This window comes from Mus musculus, chromosome 3 (assembly GCF_000001635.26).
Source record: "Mus musculus strain C57BL/6J chromosome 3, GRCm38.p6 C57BL/6J".
NCBI classification, from domain to species: domain Eukaryota; kingdom Metazoa; phylum Chordata; class Mammalia; order Rodentia; family Muridae; genus Mus; species Mus musculus.
The window spans coordinates 3,870,810-3,882,156 of NC_000069.6; positions in this window are offsets into that span (position 1 = coordinate 3,870,810).

Genomic DNA, 11,347 nt, shown 5'->3' on the forward strand with positions numbered 1-11,347 from the left:
TTGAAATGTAAATATATCAAATATCTTTTTAAAAAAAGAAAGAAAAGAAAAGTAACCTGAAGCCCTTCCTACCTGTACTCACACCAGAAGTTATCAATCGTGAGAGAAGCCTGTGTTGAACAGGGGAAACACATTGTGGCCCCTTGGGTTCTGGTGCCTGCTTCATCTCTGGGGTTGCCTGACCAGTGTGACTTCCAGTAAAGCAGATATCTTTTTGGAAGAGTTGTGGGCCAGAATATGACCCCCAGGGGAGGGAGTGCAGTCAAAGAAGTCTTTTTCAATCTTTTCACCCCTTGTTTGCTGACCTAGTTGGAGAGCAATCTGACTGTTGTTGTTCACCATTCTCCTCACAGCTGTGGGCTTTACTGTGTTAATCCTAAAGAGGGCTGATCTAGTGTTAGCATTAATTCAAGGCTATTGTTACAGGACTATTGCTAGGGACTGAGTACATTCATTGGTTCTGAATTTCAGAGTAGATGATAGAATGAGAAATCTTGAAATAAGGTGTGTGTCCACAGTTCTTCATTGGAAATAATGTGGGAACTTGGCCCTGTCCCTGTGTCCAGTAATAAAGAAAATAGATGATAAAACCTTGAGGAGTTGAGACCTTTGAAAGGATGTTAGGTTATTTCAAGTCATCTCTTGGAAGGAGTGGCATTTAGACCCCCCTCTTTATATTTTTTTTCCTTCCTGGCAGTAATAACTTAAGCACTTTTGCCTCTCCATGAATTCCTTGGCATGATATTCTCCATTGTCCTAGGCCAAAGGCAACAGACACAGCTGACCATGGACTGAGACTTGTACAACCATGGGACCAAATAACATTTCCTTCCTATAAATATTTATTTCAGGTGTATTGCTAGAAATCCAAATCTTACCACCATAAGGATTAAACAAGAAATAATTTATTTTGTTCATATATACACATGTGTGTGTGTATATATATATTATAATGTATAGAAATAATACATATTGCAACTATAAAAGGTAACTAGAAAAAATATCTATTAAAAATACTACATATGAGGCAGAGGCAGGCAGATTTCTGAGTTCGAGGTCAGCCTGGTCTACAGAGTGAGTTCCAGGACAGCCAGGGCTACACAGAGAAACCCTATCTTGAAAAACCCAAACCAAACCAAACCAAACCAAACCAAACCAAACCAAACCAAACCAAACCAAGCCAAACCAAAACAAAGCAAAACAAAAAAACTACATATGCATTTTAAAATGTTATTTTTGTTAATTTTGATTATGTTTACATGTGTGAGCATGCAAGTGGATAGGTACATATGAATGCAGTTGTCTGCAGAGGTTAGACACATCAGATGTCCCAGAAATGGGGTTACAGGTGGCATGAGCTGCCATGTGGGTGCTGAGAAAAAGGAAAACAAAACAAAACAAAACAAAACAAACAAACAACAAACAAACTCCAAATCTTGTCCTCTGAAGGAACAGCAAATGCTTCCAACCTCTGAGCTTTGTCTCCAGCCCAGAAAACACTACAGTTTTAATATTTGAAGTTCGGTTTTGATTATCATGAAAGTGAAAAATAAATTACCAGAAGTTATCAGAGACATATAATGATATGAAAATCTGATATATTTGTGTATACTGACTGCTCAAATGTCATAGGGAACCTTGTCTTTGTTAGTTAAATGATAACATCTTAATAGAAGTATGAGGTATATTCTTCCTTATATTAAATATAATATGGAATTTTGATAAATATTAAATATTTACTACAAATATTTTATTTTATTTTATTTGTTGTAAAATAACCATCAAATTTCACTTTCTCACTGAGCTAGAGACTTACAGTTTCTTTTACTTTTTTATTGGATATTTTATGTATTTACATTTCAAATATTTTCACCTTTCCCAGTTTCCCCTCCAGAACCCTCCTATCTCATTGCTCCTCCACTTGCTTCTATGAGGTTGCTCCCCTACCCACCCATTCTCACCTCACTGTCCTGGCATTTCCCTACACTGGGTTACTGAGCTTTCTCAGGACCAAGGGCTTCTCCTCCTATTGATGCCTGACAAGGCCATCCTCTGCTACATATTCAGCTGGAGCCATGGGTCCCTCCATGTGTACTCTTTGGTTGGTGGTTTAGTCCAAGGAAGCTCTAGGGGGTCTGTTTGATTGATATTGTTTTTCCTATGCAAACCCTTTGAGCTCCTTTAGTCCTTTCTCTAACTTTTTCATTGGGGTTCCTGTGCTCAGTCCAATGGTTGGCTGTGAGCATCTGCCTCTGTATTTGTCAGGCTCTGGCTGAGCCTCTCAGGAGACTTTGTTCCACCCCCAACTACAAATATTTTTAATTTGGGATAAAATAAACTTAAAATAAATATGTATATTCATAAATTTAATAACTCTATGAGACCTGTTATTAATTTATAGGACATTTCAGATTTTCAGTTCCTAAGCAGTCTAGCACCTCTCCTTATAGTTACATTCTAGGAATCAAATTCAGATAGTAAGGCTGGCAGCTTAACCTGTTGAGCAATCTCTTTACTCCCCATGAAAGACCGTTGGTAAACATTTTTACACTTAGATTACACAATGACTATTACAGTTAGGTAAGAATAATACATTCAAGTTGTTCTTGGTGTAATTAATTAGTATAAAAGAAAGAATTCTGCATAATATAATATGCAATATTTTCTTTAATATTATTTTTACTTAATATAGATAAAGCTTTTGCATGCATGTAAATAAGTGCACCATATGTGTGCAATAATTATAGATGACCAAAGAAGATGATGAATCTACTGGAACTGGAGTTACAGTAATTGTTGACTACTATGTAGGTATAAGAAACTGAACCAGAGTCCTCTAGAAAAACAGGGGGTGGTCTAGCCACTGAGATATCACTCCAGGGTCTCACTTACCTACAACTCTCTCCCTCTCTAGCCAAGTATGATACTGAACTCCAGATCACTTGCTTCTTCTACCTGTCTAGTACTGAGATTAAGAACACTACAACTGACAGTGTTGTGATGTTCATTTTTAATGGTGACTGACATTTCTGTAAATCAATGTCAGTTGAGGCAGCATAAAAACAAATGAGGTATGGGATTACTGTAGGTATTGTTTTACTGTATCTGCTGGGTGGAACTGTAGCACAACAATATTAATTAATTAATTCATCCATACATTCATTCATCCATTCATCCATTCATTCATTTTTTACATCCTACCTGCAGTTTTCCCTCCCTTCACTCTTCTCATTTCTTTCACCTAACCTCTCCTCTTTCTCCCTATCCTTTGTCTTCAGGTTATCTTCAGTAAAAAGCAGGCCTTCCACAGATATCAACAAGCATGGCAGCTATCATAAGACTAGGCACCTCCTCTACTATTAAGACTGGAAAAGACAACCCAACTGGAGGAAAGGGTCTAAAAGGCAGGCCATAGAGTCAGAAATAGCCCTTTCTCTCAAAAGTGGGACTTCTGCATCTATTTTAAGATTTCATTTTGGGGTTCAGGATTTAGCTTGGTAGTAGTTAAGCTAGGTAGTAACCATGAAAGAACAAGGTCCTAGATTCAGTCTTCAACTGTGGAAAAAAATAAACATTTATTTTGAAGATGGTTGATTCAAATTTGAACCTTCTCACCTTTCTACATTAACAAATGGAAATGTTAGTGTAGCCAAAATCACACGAATGAGACATTTGCATTTCATGTTAGAGTCTTTCAAAGATTTTAGGATGTTTATCTTAGAACATATGAGGGCTTGCGTAAGAGTTAAGATATAATTTTGTTTTCCCCAAACCCTTTTTCCAAAAGAGTTCTTCGAGGAGTGAAATCGAGTATATGTGTTAAATGTAGTATACCCATGCAACACTCCATAGACTTGAAGATACTAAACAAGAGGGATGACCCAATCAAGGATGCTTGAATCTAACTTAGAGGAGGAAATAAAATGGCATAAAAATGGAAGTAGAGGGAGGGAACTGGATGGGAGAAGGGATGCTGAAGGTAATGGAGTGATGTTCATGATCAGGTGTAGGGAGAGACAGGTGAGATGGCCAGATGGCCAGATGGCCATAAGAATGAATGGACATATGAAATTGACATGGGTCGGAACCTCGGGGGGGGGGAGGTCCAAGATATAACAGAGACAAGGAAGATGGCCAAGAATCAATGGTGTTAACTTTCACTGTAACACACAGCATTCGGGACATGGAACCTGAAGAGGCCACATTCTGTAGCCAGGCATGAACCACAGATGATAAATAGGGACAACCCACCCACAAAACCTTCAAACCAAAATTTATCCTGTCTATAAGAAATGCAGGGGCTGGGGGACAGAGCAGAAACTGAGGGTGTGGGCATTCAATAACCAACTTGAGCCCATCCCATGGGCAAGCAGTTTAGCATGGCTGTCCTCTCAGAGGCTTCACCTAACAGCTCAGACAGATGGAAACACCCACAGCCAAACAGTGGATGAAGCTTGGGAAGTCTTATGGAAGAGTATGTGTAAGGACTGCAGCCACAAAGGTGATAGGTACTCCACAGGAAGACCAACAGAGTCACAAATAATCTGGACCTTTGGAACTCACAGAGACTGAACCAGCAGCAAAAGAACATTCACAGACTGGAATTAGGCCTTCCCCGACAAATGAATTAGATATGCAGCTTAGTCTTCATGTGGGTTCCGAATAACTGGAGTGGGGGCTATCCCAAAAGGATATGTTCTTCTAGCTGGGCTGCCTTGTCTGGCCTCAGAGAGAGAATGGGCTTAGGCCCACAGAGACTTGATGTGACTGGGTGAAGAGATACCTGTGGAGGGGACACCCTCTCAGAGGAGAAGGGAAAGGGCTAGGGGTGGGAGGATTGTGGAACTGAGGCAGTAGCATGATGTAATTACATCTTGAATTTGTGCTATTGTTTTTGACGATTGAATATTTAACTATATCTAATTCTTTTTAGTTCATTATATTTTGTGAATATTTTGATTCTGTCTTTTTCCTTTCAAATAATTTTGTTATAATCAATCAATTTCTTTATGTAAATATTTTCTGCCTGAAAGTTTAAAGTTCTATTCACTTTTACAGTTTTAAAGACATTTGTTTGGTTGTACATAATGGAATGTAGAGTTTTCTTGTTACTTTGCTTATCATCTCATCCGTGCCATTGTTTAGTATCTATTCTCTTGTTTATCCTGTCATTGTCTGTATATAGTGTTACCTAGTCATATTTCCAGTTATTTTTAACTCTTCATCTAATTTCTCCTTTTTGGCATTTCTCCTTTCTCACCTTTTTTCCACTCCCTTCCTACATTGTGTTGCTTCATAATGATCCCCCAGTTAGCTAACATCTGTCCATTCCCAATGCTACCAACTGAAATGTCGCCCCAGATGAGCTCTATCAAGCTTAATATCTCAATTCCTTCACTAGACCATTTTGGTTTCTTCCTTAAAATATAACTAATAACTTGTTTTTGGAAAATTTCTAAAATAATTAATCATATAATTTCTTCCACAAAATTGTTTCTTATTCCTCTTCAAATTTCACCTTATGTTTTAGTTCTTTTCACTCATTACTTTTTTTCTGAACCCATAGGTGTCCCATGTTTTATGTTTAAATTCACGCTCCTGGGTTTATCTAGAGCATTACCTGGCTTTATATCTCTGCATCCAAAAAAGTTTCCAATTGTCCCAATTAGGCATGAAACTTCTGCTTTTGGTTTATTTGTTTGTTTCCACAATCTGAATTTTGTTCCATCTCATTGTTGAACATGGCACTGAAACATACTGAGATGATTTCTTGAGAAAACTTGTTCCCTGAATCCTAGGATAGCGTATATATTCATGACATCTTGGGTATAAATTAAAAATTTACTACCATAATTATTTGAACATGTATTATCTAGATAAATATGGATGTGTGTGTGTGTGTGTGTGTGTGTGTGTGTGTTATTGGAAACTCAAATGAGTATTGCATGAACAACAGTCATCACCTCTGTGGACTTGAAAGCTCATCAGGAAGTGCTGAGGCAAGGACTCAATGTTTCAAGTCCCCAGAAAAACCTTGCAGATTTCTGTAGTATCAGATTCATCAGCACAGAGAACTGCCCTATCCTCTGCACTTTATGAAATTTTCAGTGGTAGATATTTCAAGCAGGAATCTAGTCATGAAAAAATTAACAAATACCTTGTCAGAGTAATTCTTTTCATGGAAGGAGACAGTGCTTTGATTTCATGCCTATTAGTGAATCATGTAACTGTACAGTGCTTAGGATAGGCAATGTTCGCTTGTTTTAATGAGTATATCTCATCAGGCTATGGGTAAGTATGAGTCTCTGGCTGGGATAATTTAATGTGAGAGTTTTGGCTTCCTCAAACTGCTAGGCAGCATGAAGCAGAGCTGGCTGCAGTATGCGCTGTACTGAATTGCCTAACTCAGTATGTGTTCTCATCTCTCACACAGCAGTGGTCATATGAATGACTGCCACAAGATCTTTGTGAGTGAGCACTCTGTTGAGGTAGAAAAAATAACTTCATTGAAGCAAAATAATTCCTTTATTTCTACAGAGTATTATGATATTAAAATTAACATGTAGGTATCTGTTTATATTCAAATAAAATTTTTATCAGAGAAAGATAATCAAATTTTCAGATTTGCTAAATTTATACAAAAGGCTGTTAGCATATGATGGTTTTAAGGACAATTTCAGACTCTGGATTTAAAAATAGGTAAGTCTAGAAATTATGGCTCTTTTTCAGTTTCTTGAAATATATGAGGTTTTTAAAGGCATCCAGTATAGATCTTCTTTATTGATTGTGCTGTCTGAAATCCATGTTCACTTTCATTTTTTTCCTGTAGTTTGCCAGAAATTAAATAGTTTAATAACTTTCTCATTGCTCTAGATTGATATTTATTTCATACTCCTTTCCTGATATCTGCAAATACATGTCTCTTTGCTAATATCATTTTTTACATTCTCTTGTCTGAATGCTGATGCAAAGAAGCCATTAAAATTGATAGCAATATCTACCACTTCACTGAATAAATTATGCTTTCCATTTCATGGAGGTCCCATTATCTCTGGCTCTGACCCCTTCTTACTTTCAGTGTGAAAGGATCCTGATTTATCTCAAATTCTTGTGCAATCTTTCTTTCATTTTCTACCGTTAATTTTCTTATCGTATTTTTTTTACCCCTTTGCCTTCATTCCATTGTCTCAGCTCTCCTCTCTACCTCATATTTTTTTATGCTGAACATTTTCTTCTTTCTGGGCTTTGATTACTTTTTAGGCTTTCCCCTCTATCCACATTTGATTTTTATTCTAACTAAAACCAAATATATTTCTAGATAATATGCATGGTCTCTAGGATAATTTAATTTACCTTTTAGTATATTTCATTAACTTATTCCTTTAACTCTCTCCATTCACTTTTCCTTTGGTTAGCATCTATGTCTCTATTCCAAATTTACTTTCTTTCTACTGAAGAAAAAAATCATATTTGTGCCATTCCCCAGTTTCCCACCCCAACCCCACTCTTCTACCCCAACCCCTCCCTCCCACACCTCTTCTCCCTTGATTTTTGGGTGCTATTTTGGTTACTCTAACTCCAAATCTAAGTTTATGTCTTTGATTTCATGCTCATATCTTTCACTCTCATATTTTTAATCTGTAATAATATATCTTTTTGATTAAAAATACTCTTGGATTTCCAAAGAAAGTCTTGGCCTTTAAAAACATTGTAAGAAAGCATCATAAACAGAGGAAAATGCAGGAAACCCAATTGATGGGATCTTTGCTGGAGCATTCAATTTTGAAGTCCATATACAGAAAGTCGTTCAATGTTCAGATATTGGCACCAGTATCACTGTATCCTCTTTGTTTGTCTATCTCTGTGCTTTATCAGTCCCTACAGAATATAACACAAGAGGTCATTTAATCTATTGCTGTATGGTCTGATGGTTCGCAGGCCTCATACTCTCTACAAGATGTATTTTTGCTTTAGTTCCTACCAGTTTAAATGATATTTCGAGTTCTTGGTAAATATTTGGGAAGACTGCAGAAGTCATAAGGAACTAAAACTCATGTGGAGAGAAATTACAGAAGGAGTCTGATATAGCTGTCTCTTGCGAGGCTCTGCCAGTGCCTGACAAATACAGAAGTGGATGCTCACATTCATCCATTAGACGGAGCACAAGGTCCCCAATGAAGGAGCCAGAGAAATACCTAGGGAGCTGAAGTGGACATCAATATATAGGAGGAACATCAATATGAACTAACCAGTACACCCAGAGCTCCTTGGAACTATACCACCAATCAAAAACAATACAAAACAAAACAAAACAAAACAAAACAAAACAAAACAAAGATACAATTTGCGAAACACATGAAGCTCGGGAAGAATGAAGATCAAGGTGTGGATAATTTGCCCCTTCTTGGAATTGGGAGCAAGGCACCCATGGAAGGAGCGACAGAGACAGAATTTGGAGCTGAAACGAAAGGATGGACCATCTAGAGGGTGCCATACCTGGAGATCCATCCCATAATCAGCCTCCAAACGCTGACTCCATTACATACACTAGCAAGATTTTGCTGAAAGGACCCTGATATAGCTGTCTCATGTGAAACTATGCCAGGGCCTAGCAAACACAGAAGTGGATGCTCACAGTCAGTTATTGGATGGATCACAGGACCTCCAATAGAGGAGCTGGAGGAAGTACCCAGGGAGCTGGGGGGATCTGCAACCCTATAGGTGGAACAACAATATGAACTAACAAGTACCCCCCTCCCCCTAGAACTCATGTGTCTAGCTGCATATGTATCAGAAGATGGCCTAGTCAGCCATCAGTGGAAAGAGAGGCCCAATGGTCGTGCAGACTTTATATGCTTCAGTACAGGGGATCGCCAGGGCCAAGAAGTGGGAGTGGGTGGGTGGGGTAGTTGGTGTGGGAGGGTTTGGGGGACTTTTGGGATAGCATTGGAAATATAAATGAAATAAATACCAAATAACAACAACAACAATAATAATAATAATAACAAAAAACAAAAACAAAACAAACAAACAAACAAACAAAAAATATGGTGGAACTTGTGGCTCTAGCTATATATGTAGCAGAGGATGGCCTAATCGATCATCAATGGGAGGAGAGTCCCTTGATCCTGTGAAGGCTCTATGCCCCAATACAGTGGAATGCCAGGGCCAGAAATGGGAGTGGGTGGGCTGGGGAAGAGGGGAAATGGGAGGGGATAAGGGATTTACAGAGGGAAACTAGGAAGAGGGATAACATTTGAAATGTAAATAAAATACCTTTAAAATTGTCAGTTACTGTACAAGATGTTATTGGAACCATCAAACATTTTAACAATCAGGAAAGAAGGTTTTAAAATTATTTAGAATTATTTGAGTCTAATGAATGTTTTGCTTTACCATTCTATAAAGATGAATATAATCACAATATTGAGTTTCTATACTTATTATATTTATAATCTTATATATACTATATAAATACATATTTATATACATAAATATATATACACTTATATGTAATTATATTATATATATAGTATAACTCATATATATGAGTTATATAGTATCTGGGCTATAAGTCAAGTCGGTTCAGGAGTCTATGTTTGGCTACTTCTTATGCAACTCCAGCAGTCAATTGTGTTCTGGCCAGTTCTGTCTATTGAATTAATATTTTTAGAAAAACAGGCATGATGCTATCAGAAGTTATTTTATGAACATAAATGCTGAATTATTATGCATTCAACTAGAATGATAATTTCAAATGAATCAGTTTGAATGTAGCACTAATAATATTTCTGACTCAGTGTATGACTTACTGCATATCACCAATTTCTAAGTCAGTGGTTCAATAGATATTCAGAGAATTAGGGTGTGGATTAAATCATATCCCATGGTTTTATAGATAGGAAATGTGAGACTGAGTATATATTCAATTGTATATATTTATTTAAGAAGCATAGTCCTCAGAAGGCAATTTACTAAAATAAGAAAAATGTGATTATCACTTCAATAATAATAATAATAATAATAATAATAATAATAATAATAGACTACTAATAAAAATAAAAACATGGTTGATAGAGAAATGACTAGGATGAATAGTTAAGATCCAGTGTGAATGTAAAAATCTATAGTTTACTATGAAATAGATATACACAATGAAGGCTAAATTATTGAAATTAAAGACAATGTCCATAAATGGTCTTTAGTTAAGGCATCTTATGATCAATAGGTTATAGTGTGGAGGAAATATTAAAATACTCTGACATAGTAAACTCACAGCAAGATTTCAGGTATATGAAGACCTGCACAAAATCAAACCAACAAAACCCTGGCATTGATGGTGAGTGTCTCAAAAAATGACACTACTAGGTGAGAAAATATTGCCAATTAACAGCTTCTAGCGGACAGAGTGATAATTATCTTTTGAGATATGGCCCCTGACAAGCTGCCATGCACCAGTGAGTGGACCGACCCCACGGACATTGTGCAGCAGCTCAGTCAGTGAGTTTCAGAATACATAAACTTGGGAGAAAGGGAACATGTAAGAAGTGGAAGGGGAAGTTGAATGGCGATGATATATTCAAGACACATAATATTTGTATGTAAAATTCTCAGACAACTACTTAAAATATGTTAATTTGAGAAAAATTAGGCAATAAATATATATTTAAGATGGCATTTTGGTATTTTATTTTGTTATATTTTATTATTTAAAATAGTTTTAATTTTAAATCTATATTGATCATACGTAATTATTTCCTGTATCAACCACTTCAAAATCTTCTCCCATGTCTATCCACCAGTACCTTTCCAAAAAGCGAAACAATACAAAAAAAAACAAAACAAAACAATAAACAAAATTCAATAAAATAACAAAACCTCCCCCAAAGCAAGAAAGTAAAATAAAACACCACCCAAAAGGAAAGAAAAATACACCCAACTGTCAGCAAATATACCCAATTGTCAGCAAATACACACACACACACACACACACACACACACACACACACACACACACACACACAGGAGCGCAGATGAACACACGAGCACATACACAACAAAACAACAAAAAAACCAAACAAAAGTCAAACAAAACAAAACACAGCAAAACCAAACCAATCAAACAAACAAACAAAACACAAAAGCTGTGAGGTCAATTATTTGTTGGTCATCTCCTCCATAAGGCCTGCTCTGGAGTGCTTGATATACCAAAACAATCCACTGGAGAAAGCTGATTTCCCTCTCCCAGGAGGTCCAAAGACAGCTCAATTGTTAACTTTTACCTTAGTAGAAAGCTTTTCGTACATTTACTCATTCATAAGTGTAAGAAAATAATATATATAAGATG